This window comes from Saccostrea echinata, unplaced genomic scaffold, assembly GCF_033153115.1.
Source record: "Saccostrea echinata isolate AGI-Se365-2 ecotype Australia unplaced genomic scaffold, CSIRO_AGI_Sech_v1 ptg000028l, whole genome shotgun sequence".
Lineage (NCBI taxonomy): Eukaryota > Metazoa > Mollusca > Bivalvia > Ostreida > Ostreidae > Saccostrea > Saccostrea echinata.
This window is the reverse complement of record NW_026889777.1, coordinates 9,076,866-9,094,680: the sequence shown is the minus strand read 5'-3', so window position 1 is coordinate 9,094,680 and position 17,815 is coordinate 9,076,866.

The following is a 17,815-nucleotide window of genomic DNA, read 5'->3' as shown; positions in this document are numbered from 1 at the left end:
TTTGTTTGTAAGGCCCAATATTATATTATTTTAGAGAGACTTGGTTTACTTCTGCAAGAGGTAATCCAACTTATGTTTATAGTTCATTTCGTAAGGAGAAAATTCTTCAAATCATGTGTCAGTTTTAAATATTTTTAATATTCCCAACAATCAAATTTCAATTTGAATTACCATAGCTATATTGGATTTGCAAACTACATAAAAATCCTTACGAACAAAGATACACAGTGGGTTCTAGTTAAAGTTCTGCCAAGACTCTTACTTTACTCCTCACCAAAATATTAACAGCAGTGAAGGAGAAACTTCAGGAGTACTGTGCAACAACATATTCGAGAAGTGATGTTATTCAGATTTGGATACTTAAAAACTCAAAGGAACTTCTACAAAATTTGAATGACAAAATTTATCTAAAATCAATAGCAAAAAAAACATACGACTTTTCAACACATTTTTCATGCTTCTTGTTAGGCCATTACTCACACACTGAATTGTCTACGGATTTTTCTTTTTTTTTCCCGATCGTGACAAGGAACACACAGCAGGTGTGACCCGGCAGTGGATGCTTACTCCTCCATGGCACTGATGTTTTTGGAAATCCGTGTTTGCTCTGCTCCCGATTTGTATTGTTTAAATGGACTTTGAGCTTAAATACTGTTCGTTATCTCCATATTTCATTTATAAATGAAATAAAATAAATAAATAAAATAAATAAATAATAAAATAATAAATTAAAGTCCAGACTTTTTGACATGATAGACAACTGCTTTTTAAATAAAAATGGAACTCGTAAATTGACATACCTTGTCATTGGTCTGCAAAATTATTTTTTAAAAAGACATTCTGATTCAACACACAAGTACTCCGAAGTTGATGTTAAAAGCGAAATTCCGAAAAGAAGAAAAATAAATATAAATGAAAATGCTTTCCACAAAAATTAAAAATTTATTAACATAAGCATAAGTTAACAATAATCCCCGATTAAAAGCTGGAGTTTGATAAACCCATGCAGGCTGCCATTTTAACGTTCTTCACTGTCTGGAGTTAAATATGATGTCGCTTATCATCGATTTTTTATCTCAACATCCCCCTCAGTTCCAAATATTTGCTACATCAGCAAACCCCCTTTTAATTTTTTTTTATCAGCGTTGACCTTTTTCACAAATTCGAATCAGTTTATGTTGCTTTGAACGTGTGTAGTAAATTGAAGTAGTGTGTTTTGTCAAGCCTTAATACGATGTTATGATTTGCAATATATCTAGCTGTTGCCATTTTATAAAACATATAAATGAATATGTCTGTATGGAGCAAGTTTAATAAAGCGGTTTGTTAACGTCACAGAAATGCTATCATGGCAACCTCCATGCACACGCAGTAGATATAAACACTGGTCAGAATAATGGCCCCAATTTTACGGCCTTAGATGACTGAGTTAGATGATTATCTTATTTATTTATTTCACAAAAACTATGCTACATTGTATACCCGACTTTTCCCTTTCAAAAGATGCTTGAATTTCTGATTTACAATATCTATGTAGTTTTTGGAGATAAGGCCTTCCAACAATCTGTTGGAATTTACATGGACACTAAATGAGCCATGTTATTAGCAGACCTGTTTTTTATTCATATGAAGCAGAACGTATTAAAAACTTCTACATGAAAAGAAGAAGTCTCTTGCCTTCAGTCCGACATTTAGATATATCGACAATGTTTGATCAATTATCAATATTCGTTTTCATTCCTACGTTGATTCGATATATCCCTTTGCACTCGAAATAAAAGAAACCACAGGGACTGACACATCTGTTTCCTATTTAGATACTTTACTAAAGAAAAACATCAATGGCAAAAGTAATGGCTAACTAATAACTAAAATTTATGATAAACGTGATGACCTCACTTTTCTATAATCAATTTCCCTTATTTATGTTGCAATATACCATTATCACCTGCATATGGAGTTTATTTCTCTCAGTTGATTCGATACGCAGGAGCATGTTCTACCACGAGCAATTTCTAAAACGAGGCAAATTATTGGCAAATAAGTTTGATGATACAAGGATATCAACAGTCTCGTTAAAGTCAACATTTCGCAATTTCTATGGTGTTGTTTACAAATACAAGCACTTTTAATATCAACTTCAGAATATTTATGTGTAGAATCAGATTGATTTTTTCTTCATCTTCTAAAGTAATTTACCTGTGTAGTCTTTTCAAGTTAATCCCAAAATTCCTCCAAACTTCGAATATGGTCAAGTCCTCATAATGTCTATTCAACCCTCGTCGACCCACTGTCAAGTAGACATTCCATCTTAATCAGCTGCAAGTTCCTCAAGAATGATGAAAACAGAGATTCTTACAAACTTTACCTATAATAACTTTACCATTACCATAAAAAAAATTAACATGCTTTCAGTATTAAGGTCAGACGACACGTTCCTCGATAATATATAATTTTTCCCAAGAATTTGTCATTAAAGTATTACTATCTAAAGAAGTTTCCTCTCCAAAAATTGAGGTACCTTACCAGGCATTTGGACAAGATACCAGAGGGTGATATTTCTTATATAATCCTTCTGGTAATCTTTTGAATTGCCATTGTAACAATTTTTGGTGTACTTATTTTTTAAAACATATTCAAAACAATTTAGAAATCACAAGAGAATGACAATTATGAATAAAATTTGATATAATACCAAGGTATAGAAAACATGTATTTCAGGAACGTGTCGTCTGACCTTAATTTGAATTTCCCGACGAGGGCAACACACACAGAACGGAGGAAAATTCTTTTCGATTTAAAAAAAAAGTATTATCTTAAAAATCTTTAAAACACAACGAGAAGTGTTTGTATTAAGAACAATGTTTATTACTTGTACAAAAAGCCCTCTTATCTTCTCGAAATAAAAAAAACCCCCAAAAAATATGAAATATGAGGAAATATTTTTTGTTCTGCTTTTCTCTGTTTGTGTTCACGTTTCGTCATTATCTATGGCGGACGGTTTATGTGATAGCTAATATCTGTTTTCTCTCTCTCTCTATATATATATGTAACTTCTATGTTATATGTATATTCGAATAACAGGTTTAAAAAACTTCGCAGGGAAAGGAAGTGTTGCTACATATGTGATCAAATCTTTTGGGAATGCCTGCAGCCTTCACAGGATTTGATCACGTGACTACATTTTGACGTCCAGAAAAATGCCGGCTCCCTTATTAGTCAGAAATACATCTTGGGGACCAAAATTTAACTCCCAAAAATCTGACTTAAATGCAAGTATATCGTACCCTTGATATATGAAATGACTCATAGGTAACAGTTTTCAATTTAAGTGGAAATTTAATATCTTAATTGAAGACCTAACAATATGATCAGCTATACATCACCATTCTCATATGTTTGAATATCTTCTAATGTGTTCGATGACCTTTAATCACTAAATAGTTTGACCTTGGTCGCTATAATAACATAACACAAAACCTGTCCTATGAACTCTGTAATGATATAACACATCAAGGGGCCTTTGGTTTCCTTACAGAGGCTGATTTCCGGTTTAGGCGCCATGTAGCCTCCGTATTGATATACTACTTTAGGTGACCTCTGGTCTCCTTACAGAGGAGGACTTTTCGTTTAGGTGAAAAGTATTGATATACGACATTAGGTGACCTTTGGTCTCCATGAAGCAGAGCTCTGGTCTCCGTAGTGATAAAAAAGTTATGTGGTCTACATAATGACAACATTTAAGATGACATTTGCTCTTTGTACTGATGTTGATTACTTTTCTCTGAATGACATAACACAATAGATGACCACTGGTCCCCGTACTATTATACCAAATTAAGTGACTTCTGGTCTCCATATTAATAAAACACATTAATTAAGTGAAATTTAGTATTCGTAATATGACCTTTTGATCTACATATTGACATGACACATTAAGTACCTATCACTTTAATACTGATATAAACGTCAGGACGAAGTGATTATTTCAAGAATACGTATAGGTCATTCTAAAATAACACATGCATACTTATTAAATCGAGAACTTCAGCCAGAATGTATATCCTGTGACTGTCCGCTTACTATAAATCATATTCTTTTAGAATGTTCTGATTTTTCGCCTATTCGAAGTAGACTTTTCAATAATGTACGAACGATGCGTGAACTGTTTACAAATGTTAATGTTAATACAATTTTAGATTATTTACATGAAACTGATTTTTACAGTAAAATCTAAAGGTACACAATGTAATTATTTTTTGATAAACATAGAGAGAGTTTTATTTTAAACTTTTAAAATATTTTTAAATTTTTAAGTCCGTCGGATGGGACGTTAAATGGTGCCCCGTGTCAAGGATTGCAACCCCCTTGGCACGCAAAAGATCGTTTTTCTGGTTTTCGGAAAAGAGTAGGCTCACTGGGGGCCGCCAGAGAAACCAAAAATCTTTCAAAACCGATCATACAGAGTTAATTTTCCGCCGAAATATGGCTGAAATATTGCCGACTCGGCGTTAAACCCTAATCAATCAATCAATACTGATATAAATCATTAATTGACATATTATTATCGTAATTATATGTGGACTACATGATGATACAGTACTTAAACTGACTTAAGGTGACTTTTTGATCCCTGTATTGATTGCAAGATTGTTTTACTCATGTGAGACGTCACCGAGTGTCAATGAAGAACTTCAATGTAACTTAATGTGTTGCACTAATATGAGAACCAGACTACCTAATTAACGTTTTGTGTCGATATATGTCGGATCTACTAAATAGACATGTTCAATAACATTCCGTAAGGTTGCGTCTGCCATGTTGGTGTCACAATAACCAACTCTCCCTTCTCTTTCTGAACTTTTGCTATGCATCTCTGTATCAGATAAAATGATTGAAATGCATAATTTTTCATGACTTCCGAGTTTGCCAGGCATGCATCTGTTCCCAAAGCAAATGGGTCGGGTTTCCAGCTCATGTATTTCTCCATCTGTGTAGTCAGTCTGTCTGGAAACAAATCCATTTCTAGGGAACCCTATTGTAAATTTATTTGTGTAAATATCTTGGAGTTCAGTCTCCAACTGTTTGTACTTATGGATGACACATTCCTGCTTTCCCAATCTGCTGTCTGATTGAGAATTTCAAGAACTGCTGTTAGAGTTATATTCTTTTCTAGACAATATTTCCACAAATTTTCTGCTATGCTTGTTTAAATGAGCAATTTTGTGCCCCCCCCCCCACATCTTGTTCCCGTAAGTTACTGCAGATACATTGTCCATCCTCAGATGAATGTGTACATTTTCTTTGCTCTTTCTCATTGATCTTACAGCAATGTGTGCAGTTTTCAGTTCTTAAGCAGTTATGTGGCTCCATGGACCCCCATTTTTTCTTGTGAAAATGAGCAATTGAACCCCCATCCCATTGTGGATGCATATGTATCTATCACTAGATCAGGTTCTCGGGTTTTTATTTGTTTCCCATTCCAAACCTCTAACTGTTGGATCCACCAAGAAATTTCTGCTTTGCATTCTTGAGATAGTGTGATTTTGTTCTTGTAACTATTTTCTTTGACAAGACATTTTGTATTGTACATTTGTAATTTCCTGACATAAAGTGAAACTGAAATTAATGCCTCCACTGTTGCATTAAATGATCCAACTAAACTTGCCAATTCTTGGATTGTAATGTGGTCGGTTTATATTGTAATATAGTGTAAAACAAAATTAAAATGTTTCTAAAATATATGCATACTGTGAAAAAGACCCCCCTCCAAAAAAAAGAATACTTACGTACTTATAAATAAATAGAATCTGAAAATAAAAGTACCAGTAACAATAAGTTGTAAGCATTTAAATCCAATTAAAGAAAGTTTACAAAAGGTTAATTATACAGTGTTCATTAATGGACAGAGGAAATTCTGGTAAGTCAGACAATTCTGTGGGAAAATAATGGCCTAACAATTACAATGAAAACCATCAGTCAGCATTTGACTTAATGATAGATTGTACTTGCTGCGCAGCACAGTTAAGGCTGCAGTAAGGAGGCGGGACCTAATTTATACGGGAAATGACATCACACAAAATATGTTCTTCAAATTACCACAAAATGAAACGATTTGCTAATTTAAACTGATGAATAGCTTTAAACTACATCAACACTAACTAGTGCATGCATTATTGTCGTTGGTTAAATCCCACACAGCAATATATAAACAATTCACTGATCGCAATGCACATGTCAATGTGACGTCATATGTCTGCGATGTCTGTTTTATGATTTTATTCATACACTTCCCGTACATTCCCTAGACAAGCGATACTGTCGTATATTTGCATGCAGATTCATTGACGGGTAATAGAAGGGTCGTAATAAATCGATATATTGCAAAGGCATACCCTCAATGAATTATGACAAGCTTTAACACTTAAACTCAAGAAGTATGAAGATATTTGAAGATATTTGATTGATTGATTGTATATTGTTTTACGTCCCATTCGAGAATTTTTCACTCATATAGAGACGTCACCATATACCGGTGAAGGGCTTCAAATTTAGACCTTTACTCGGCACTCAGGGCCATTGAGCAGTGAGGGATCTTTATCGTGCCAACGCCTGCCGTGACACTGGGCCTCGGTTTTTAAGGTCTCATCCGAAAGACCCGCAACTTTCACTTCAAAGTGCTGAGCGCATGGCGAAGGAACAGTTGCTACCTATTTTTATCGACTTAGGTCTGTCGCGGCCGATTTCGAACTCACGACCTCCCGATCACAGAGCGAGCGCTCTACCGACTGAGCTACCGTGAACGGTTGAAGATATTTGAAAAGAGCTGCGAACCTGCTGAAATCTTGCAAATGAATTAATTATATCTATATTTAATGTACTTGACCAGCAAAATAGTCAACATACGGTCTAACAAATGTAATTTTAGCAATTAGATAGTAGAATCTATATAGGTTTGCAGAATTTTTCACAAACTACAAAGAGTGTTGAAAATAATTATATGTTAAACTTAGATTTTTAACTTGGTTAAGCCCTTGCAATATTAGAATTTATGATGACCTCAATACTTCAGGTATATTTGCTAAAATCACCTGACTTCCACATCACGCGACAAGTCTAAATAAGAAATCTAATCGTCCTCAACACGAAGTTTTCAACCACATTGCATTTGTCCGATAATAGTACAGTCCGAAAAAGAAACGCCCATCCTTGTAAAGAATGTATTTTCTATCTAAAAATTCGCCGATATTTTCATTTGGCACCTTAACTATACTGCGTGACAAGGTCACTGTATTGACCATAGAACTTACGAAATAATGACTTTAAACGAGACTGCTGATATTCTTGTTTCAACAACTTGTTGGTCAATGACTTATTACCTCATTTTTAAAAATTGTTCATACGTAGAGCATGCTCGTGCATATCGAATCAACTGAGAGATATAAACCCCATATGAAGGTGATGAGGGTATATTGCTGCATAAGTAAGGGAAGTTGACGATTGAAAAGTTAAAGTCATCACGTTTATCATAAAGCTTGGCTGTTACATTACCATTATCGTCTTTTTCTAGTAAAATATACAAATATAAAACAGGTGTGTCAGACTCTGTGGTATCTTTTATTTCAAGCTCACTGGAATATTTCGTGTCGACATATGAATGGAAATAACTCAATTATATATCAATAATTTGATATTTTAAAATGTCTGATTTTATTAATAGCATTTTGTTGATGGACAGCCATGATTTGAAAAAGTCTCTATAATTCAGCAACACCATGCAGCGCAAAGACCTCCTACCAAAAGAGGGTCAAGTTCTTAGTGAAAGATGCATCTAAGCAGAAAAGTTTGATGGACACATGACTGTTATATAGGTTTTAGTACATGAACATTTAATCAAGTGTATAGCATTTTATGGTAAATACTGTAATACTGACTTCAAGATTTATCATTCTGAAACAAACCATAAATGTCTTTTTCACATTTTTGAAGGATTTCATTTAATTAAATATTTATGTGTCTTTGAATTCAATTCAAAGAAATCAGCACAATAAAACTTCAGGGAGGTGATATGCATCTGCAGATCACATTTATCCACAAATCGACATATTTTAGCTACAGGTGCAAGTTCTCAAGCACCAGAAAACTGATTCAGAAATTTATGGAAAACAACAACCCACCTATTCCTGGTAATTATCTTATGTTTAAATGAGCATCAGTATTCTGCTAATGAAATTTATGCACCAAATGCAGTTCCCAATATTTTTGAAGACGATGTAAAGAAAACTTTGCTAAACTTAAATCAGTTTTATTGAGTACATATGTTAAGTGTACACCAAAGTTATGTTTTACTGACTACAGACGTTAATGAACATGTATGATAAACGAGATGACTTCAGCATTTCCATCGCCAACTTTAATTATGAAGTAATATTCCATATTTTCCTGTATATGGTGTTTATATTTTCCAACTTATTGATACACAAGAGCATGCTCTGAATACAGTTTATTTTTTAACCGAGACAGGCTACTGACAAATACGCTAATGTTATAGGGATTTCAATTGTTCTTTCGAAAATGCTATGATCTTATGATGACTTTGTTTGCAAATACGACCTATCATTCTGTCGAATGTTGACTGACAAGTTTTATACCATTTGTTAAGCCATTGTTTTTATACTTAATTTGAATACAGATTATTTCGTCTACCTGATTAATACATAGAACTCGCGGCGGGTATGACTGGTTGACAGGAGATGCTTACTCCTACTAGGAACCTGATCCCACCTCTGGATTTTCCAAGGGTACGTGATTTATGCCCTGTTCACAAATTTGTATTGTTTATAGATTTTTGAGCTCGATCACTTTTCGTTATCTCAACCTTTTTCTTTTTAACTTCATTACCAGATACATTTAAACCTAAATACACGTATATGTAGTATTAAATGTAACAGAGATAAGCTTTTGACAAATCTTTCTGTTTTACTGAACCATAATAACATTATAAAAAGGAGAAATTTATTCAGGAGATACATTGTTTACATTTCTTGGCTAGACTCTTTTGACAATAAATCAGTATCATGGATTACTATGACATTTGTGCATTACATGTATAATTGGCTTAAAATGTTGGACACGACATCTATAGTAGACATGTTTTTCTTGATAAAAGTATGTAGCGAAGTACCAAAATGGAGTTCCTGTCGAAAAAAGCTTCCATGCACTTGGTTCCACGGAGAGTATTCATGTGTCAGGGTTTGATTGCTTTCAAGATGAAATCTGAAAGGTAGGACCTTTGGAAATTCATTTATTTATGTCCACGGTTTTCTGATGCTTCGGGGTTTCTGTATTTGCTAAAATAAATGTTGCCATCCTGAAATTATGGGAAGAAAGATTGGAACTGAATATTTGACTCATGTAATATTAAAGTAATATAATTTTATTTTAAAAATTTACTGCTGTTTTTTCTCTCTTTTATAAAATATAAAATGAAAAATTTTACAGGTTGTAATCCCCTTGGTGAGAGTATTGCATCAATGAAGAGAGAGAGAGACAGATAAAGCTAAATCCAAATTAATTTGGAGTTCCAACAGTTTGATTAAGTGTTCAGGATATTTTAACTGTCAAAGGCACAAGAAAATTCTAAAGACCGGTTTATTGTCCTGTAAGCGTTCTGGTACCAACACATGACAAGTCAAGTTAAAGGTGCTAAATTATTCTTAACAAAAGATCAATCCGACAAATCCTTAAACTTACTTCTTATCTGCAAGACCATGGATAGTAGAAACCGTGAATATAGCCAAACATCTGGAATATACATATGGAACATGCTCTTGTTGATACAGAGATATAGAGAGCAGTTTAAAATACTGTCAGGGAAACTGTCGTTTTTTTAGTATTTGAAGATCAGTTTTGGTTCACTTCCTACATTTATATTGATCAATTGTCATGACGTATTCAATTCGAGGACAACCTCTCGAAGGCAAATTTATGATAGGTAGTGGCAGCTAGGTACATGTAAGATGTATTTATTTTCAAGCAAAATTGAAATTGTTAATAATTTAGAACGTATTAGCCTCAATAAAATATCAATAAACAGATCATAACGCTTGGTAGGGTCATTGGAATGATGAGATATTGAACACTTACAGGACAGACGTTAATTTAAATACCGATACTGAAAATTCTTATTAATTTGAGTTATTCATTGAAATAATTAATATTAATCGATGTGAGATGTTTAGCATAATAAAAAAGTTATTAAATCGTGCATTTGTACTGTTAACTCATGCCAATATTCACTAATATAAGTTCAATAACCCTATAATACTAAGATAACTCAAATCACACAATTATGATATGTAAATATTAATAGTTCCCGTATATAATGAATATGAAAATCATCGAGTTTGTATGGAGTATTTATAAAAATTGAGGTATCTACCTAAACGATGACAAACTGTTTGACAAAAACCACCCTTAACCAGAAAAACAACAGTTAAAGAAATCAATTTGTGTTTGATTGCACTTCATTACATTTAGATAATTTTGGTTAAAGGTGGTCTTCATATTGAAAATGATGAAAATATATATTCAATTTTCCTTCTCATATTATTTTAACTAAAGATTTAGCAATCTGTCTTAAATTTATCCTATCAGCATCAATGATCTCTTGGAGCAGTGGTATGTTTGCTGGAATGTAAATGTGGTGATTCCGAGTTCGAGCCCAACATTTTCCATTTGTGCTTTTTAAATTTATTTTTCTTTTTGTATCTTTTCTATGTTTTCTTTATTATGATTTATAATAAACATAATTTCAAAAAGTTATAATATACACGTGAAAACTTTTAAAGTATATTGGGAAAAACAGTTCTACACTATTTCATTAAACTTTGCACATTCATAGCTATTTCTTTTTATTTTTACTGATTTTCTAAGCCTTTTGTTTCGAAATTAGAGTAATGAACACGTGAAATGAGTGTTATATAACTGCACCTATGAAAATATGACATTCGTCCACAAATGATATTGCATAGGTTGATCTTGAATTGAAAAGACATATCTATAAATAGAAAGGAGATTTCCGTTTGAATTCTTGAGTCGGTCTTGTCCTCGGCCATATGGCTCCTTTTTTCCTAACAACAACAAAAAAATAATAGCTAGGAATGACTTTATACATACCCAGCTTTGCAGATGGAATGGGCATCATCTAATTTTTTTTATCAGGCATCTGTCAAGTTCAAGTCATGCTGACTTTCGCTGACTTCGGAAAAAATTATTTGTTACTGCGTTCTGTTAACCCATTGTAGAATAATAATACAAGGTATCTTACTCCAAAGAACATGGAGTACCCACCTCCCCAGACATTGCAGTCATTTACGTTTTTAGAGAAAATGATGTGGGAAATTGGTTTTTACCATTCATATTTACGATATTTATCTTCAACATCATGCATTGCATGCTGCTTTTATTGTGTTTTATCTGCGTAAAAACCTTCAATCTTTGCTCATTGACTAGAAAACTAGCTTCAAACCACAAAGTGCTATGAAAATCAGTGGGCTTAAAAATTCAATCTCAATGTTTGAATATTGCAATTCATGAATATTTTGAATGTTTTTACTTTTCATTTTCCAAAAATAATCTACGATTTTTACCCGATGTAATTTTAGAAACAGGCTCATAGCCAATCAAAATCCAAAGACATATTCTGTCAGATTAGTACATAGCAGTTTGTGGTGTGAAACGAATTTTTCAGTCATCAAACAATGTTTGGACGCTGTTTTACAGAGATAAAACAAATAAGGACAAGCCTGTCATATATGGTTGTGTAGAATATTTGTCGTAGGAGAGAATGTTAGTCAACAGTTTCCACTGCTTTTTCTCTGCAAGTGTAAATGACTGCAACTCTGGGGAGGAGGGGTATACTCCTTGTAATTAAGAGTTTGGTACCTTGTGTTTTTATCATTATACAGTGGGGTAAACATTGTTTACAGAAACAAGTGCCTGTGTTTCAGAAGAATGGTTTTATTTTGATGATCTTCAGTTCCATGTGCATACACATTGACAACATTAAAATAAACGTCTTTCATAGAGGTAACGGTCTTATTTTCTGGCATTTGAACATCGTGTTTCATTAATAAAACATAAAATTCGTCTAGAATATCCTTTAACAACTTAAAAAGGAGCAATGTTGTTTACTTCGAATGTCAGGCGTTTCACTTCTTACTTATCGTTCGGTGGGCGCGGGGCTGAAGGGAGTATCAGCGATTCGCTTATTATTCGTAACGCTTATTTTGGGCCCCTCTGGATTGGATTTTTGGGGGTACCTATGCTACTTGGACGTCAGTAAAATGTAAGAAAAATAACAGCAGAGAAAACAACTCTATTAACATTTAGTAGATGTCAAAATGAACAAATATTTTTAAAATGAAAGTATTGTAGATTTTTTTAAGAATAACACGTATATAAGCTTACTTAAAAATTTAAAATTCCCTTACTATTTTGATATAATTTAAGGTAACATTTCTAAATATATATATGTACTGAAACACAATGAAAAAGAATCGAGAAATTGTTTTATCCAATAAGCAGTCTGGTAAAGTTTGCAGTCAAAGCAAATAAAATTTGAGACTACTAACATTTAATGCACTAGCTTTTTGAATCAAGTTTGAATCAAAGATAAGATGAAATAGTTTTTAAAAAAATTCTACATGATTAAAATCACAATTTTCCACAAATCTTTTTGTTTGTAATATAATCGATGTATATACAAGTCTCAGCTGGTTCACAAGCAATGCATCTCCTTGGTCAAGTGCGAGGGACGAGTTGTAAACGCAAAGCTCAGGGATCAAGGTGAATTAAAATGCGTGCAGTTATAATGGCTGTGAATTATTCTATATTGTTTCTTTCTTATCGTTTTTTTCAATATTAAACGAAGAAACTCTATCTATATCTCTCTAGAAGGTTTCTTTTTTATAAATCTAAAAAAAAAAAAAAAGAAATAAATAAATAAATAAAATAAAAAAGAAATGAACGACCTCAAAAGTTCTAAAGGAAGCAATGAGCATTTTAAAAATTTCATCCTTAAGAACTGCAGCATGTAATCAGATACATTATTTAGAGCGAATTCATTTCAGATTTATCGTATAAAGACATATCCTTTACTTCATGAATGAAAACACGTGAACAGGTCTTTAACTTTTTTCTCTCATATAAAGCAATAACTGAGCAATAACAATTTCATGTGAACAAAAGATCGCTAAGAACATTTTTCGAGCGAAAGGTATATCAAATTCTTTACCGTTTGGGGGTTATGATATGAAAACTTTCAGAGACCCTAAATCCCTAACTTTAAAGGACAGTCCCTTTTTATTGGTGGTATATGAAAGCTCTTGATAGTTTGCATAACTTTTATTCAACATGTTATAACAAAATATCTTAAGTAAAGAAGATACGAAGACTAATATATCAAAATTTTCACTCTTCTTAGCGTCCTAATTCTTGACCCCTGCCTAAATCTAATTTGGTAAGCTGTATTCAACAAAACACATGTGCACAACCACAATGCTTCTATTTTACAAATTCATTGATTTTACTGCTCCAGCAATTACACTTTCGGTCCATTTTTCTGGAGAAAAGTCCCAAAAAATTCAATCAAAGGAGATTAACTCGTAAACGGAAAGAAATGTCTTAAATGTATTACAAGAATTTGTTTTCTCTATGTTTTATGAAGTCTGTGTAGTGTAAAATCATTTCTTGGGGTCACATTTTCTTGATTTAAGAAAAAAAAATGGTTTGCAGGGACTTGATTTAGAGGATGTAGAAGTGGTTATTTATTTTAAATATTACATTTCGTCGAGGACATGAATTTGCGGATCTCTTCATACCACGAAAACAACGAAAAATTAACTATTACGAAAGTTTATAATTTCATAGTAATCTTTGAATTTAAGTAACATCCGTTTAGAAATAAGCAAGCTTAAAATCATCAATGTTAGCATCATGGTAAAGAAGAAGATTTTATTGATTTATTGTTTGTTGTTTAACGTCCCTCTCGAGAATTTTTCACTCATATCGAGACGCCATCAAGAAGAAAAAAAAAAGAATGATAAGATGGATCAGTATGTATAACACTCAGATTAAAACAAGTTTCAACAAACATAGTAAGTTCGGATCAGACAGATTTTATATCTGGGAGATATATTGGCGAGTACTTACGTATTGTATATGATTTGATGTACCAGAATAACATGATTTTCCTGGAAATTTAGTCATGTTAGATTTTGAAAAAGCCTTTGATTCTGTATCATGGACTCTTATTCAGGAAACATTAGATTTTTTTTTTTAATTTTAGACCATGTTTTTGTTACTGGATAAAAATCTTTCAAAATAATATCAATTCATGTGTGTCTCAGGCAGGAATTTTTTTCCAACTTTTATCCAACTTATTTTTAGTTAGGGCGGGGCTGTTGACAAGGTGACCCGATTTCTCCATATATATTTCTCTTATGTGCTGAATACTGTGTATTACTATTAGAAATAATGAGAATATCAAAGATTTAAAATAATAAATGACACAGAGTACTTAATGTCACAAATGCAGATGACACAACGATAATCCTTGATGGTTCTGAAAACCTTTAAAGGCTACAATGCTAGAATCAGAAGAATTTTATAAAATGTCAGGTCTCAAAATCAATCAATCGAAGACCCAAAATGTTTGGATTGGAAGTAAGAAATATTCTGTTGGTATACTCTGTCCTGTATTGAAATTTCAATGGACAGCAAACGTCAAACTTTTAGGAATTTATTATGATGTTGATTTAGTAAAGATCACTATGAACTATGACCAAAAAATTGGTTAAAATACGTAATTAGAAAGCTAGTAATTGAGCGATGAAAAAAAGAAAACTGCTTTTGAAAGAATTACATTGATAAAATTACTACTTATATCACAGCTTTTATTACTTTAACAAACCCACAGCTATCTTCTAATTTGGTATTTGCGACCGTTAATGCTGAATATTTTGCTTATGTCTATTAAGCATTACATGAACAGAGTTCATTGTCAAAATCTTAGTCTCTCTATCCATGGTTTTCTAAATGACTTCAAAATTCTTTATAAGTCATTGAAATACAAAGCTAAACAATGCAATAAAATAAATGAGGTTGACACCTTCTGGAAAAAAATGGTCCTCTTTTCTTCACATTCAACATAAATGAACCCTGTTTATAATCAGCTATGCTTCCTCCTCTTTTTTCTGTCTCCAACCATTCTTTCTTTTTTTCACTCACCCACTCTCTTTCTCTCATAAAAATGAATACTACATTGACAACATCATGTTCATTTTATTTGCATATGTTTGTATCATTACATTGTGTATTTCAAATAAGAAGTTTTAAAAAATATTCTATATTAGTGCAATTACAATAAAACCTTATATACTGCTAGAAAGGTCTCGTTAAGATCTATTTGACAGTTTATTTTTTTTTTTTTTGAAATCGGTTAAGAAATAAAAAAAGTTCTGAATTATAAAAAAAAACTTAAGGAGGGAGAAATATCTGCGTCGGTTGAACAAGGATGGCTGTAACTAAGCAAGGTAAATTTTACCTTACTTGATCTCACCTCTGATGTTCCATGTTTGCTCTGCTCCAAATTTGTATTGTTTTAATGAACTTTTGAGCTTGATTACTATTCGTTATCTTCATTTTTCTTTCAATGTTCTAGAAAAAGACTTTAACATGCCTGTCAAAAATAGATAAACCTTAAATCAAATTTTTACATTTCAATAATTTTAAGTCGTTTGATATTGTCAAAAAGACATGTACATTTACGAAATATTATATTTTAATCCTGAAATTGTAAACATCTATCTTCCGCAGTTATAACATTTAGGAATTGTTATAATTTAATCCTGAAATTGCAAACCTTTATCTTCAGCAGCTTCGAAGGAGATCTGCCAACTAATTTTAAAATTATTTTTTTAAATTTCACTATATTTTGAAATCAAACGTGATTGATTTAAAAAAATTAAAAATAGAAAGATAAATTGACGTTATACTTTGCCTGAAAATTGAGCTATTGATGAAAATTCTTGAAAACGTGTTAGAAAAAAAATAATAAAAAAGAAACCGTAGAATAATTGAAGGCTTTTCCCCTGAAGAGGGAGGGCCTAGGCCATCATTAAAAATATCTTTGTTTCCCCTAACCCGACCCAAAAATCTCAAGTTGGGTAGGTAGGTAGGCAAATAATTTTTTTTTTGACAGCAGCTTTGAAAATACACTCTTAAAATGATATGGAATAATGCCTTTATAAATAAGTTAAGGACAAAAGAAAGCGATTTGTAAACAGCTAGAATACCATACAACCCATGAATACCCATGAATAAAAAGCCTGAAGAAAGGACGTTTGAATTCTATTCATTAGGATGAATTATGCAGACTTATTTACAACTCTTATGGTCCCATACATGTAGTAAACATAGGAATATTGATGAACTGTTTATAAGATCAAAACTCAAATTAAATAAAATGCAGTAAAATTGATTGTTTTGTTCACAAGATGGGTCCCTTGTCTGCTCATGAGGGGTATCATGAGGAGGGCCTACGGCCTAAGGATGCTCTCTACGTACTTAATTTTAAGACAGGTTGGTAAATACAACCGAAACATGCTTAATGGGTCATTGTTTATCTTATTTTATTAACAAAGTGTTTCAAGAGTGTAGGATTCTTATATGCTAAAGGCATAAGGTTGTCTTTCTTTTAAAACATGAACTAACCCTCCGTGACCGAGACATGTTGTGGGTGCCAGTTTGTTTCCAACAAACGCTTGAAAATCACAGAACAAATTCAGTCGTTCTGATAAAAAAGGATTTTGATGAAATTCTATTTTATAAAAGTTGATAAACATAAAAAAATATTGGAATAATCTTACGAAAAAAACTTTCCAGTCGGCGCGTTTTAACTGGGTCGGTCGCGTTAGGGGAAACAAAGGTATTTTTTATTTCGGCCCTATCTTTCTTTTGTAATTATAAGAAAAAGAAACCTTACAATAATAGATTTCGCTGAAGACATAAGACCATGATAACAGGGTGATTTGCTGAAGAGCCTTGTAATCTTAACCGACACAACCATTAAAAGAGCTTCTCTTGCAACAGAAGACCTGAACAAAATGAACTTACTAATTTAACCCTTGAAAAATAATGTCTGATGGCCATTTGCTTGCTTGTCAAGGATTATTTGTTAGACCCCTTCCAATAAAATTGCTTCCTATAGGCCTGCTTGTTGTTTTAAAATATATAGTAAAGAGTCACTTAAATTAGCATATTCTTTCATATATTAGTACTATTTGCTAAATTTACGAATTTACGAATTTTATGACACAATAGAAAATAATTAGACTTAATTGACCATGGAACATAACACAAGGTAAAAAGGAACAAGCAACATACACTATGCACAAAATCTGGATTTAGACCCTTAATGAAAAACAAATTCGGAAAGGAGAACATTTTGTAGAATGACGACTATCTCTTCACTTTCAAAGAAGAATATTTCTTCTCATTTGACTTTTATCAAACACGAGACGAACCTTAATATGAAATTCAAGAAAAATTAATACAATACATACATGCATAAGATACGTGAAAAAAAAATACAGGCAAATAATATTTACAGATTATTTTTTTTTAATGCGAACACCATGATTCATTAATTTTAGAAATAGTTCTCTTAGTGTCTTGTCTCCTTATATCATGTTACAGAACTTTCTACAAAGTCCTTTAAATTTTGCATGGTATTTATAATGTACATATGACA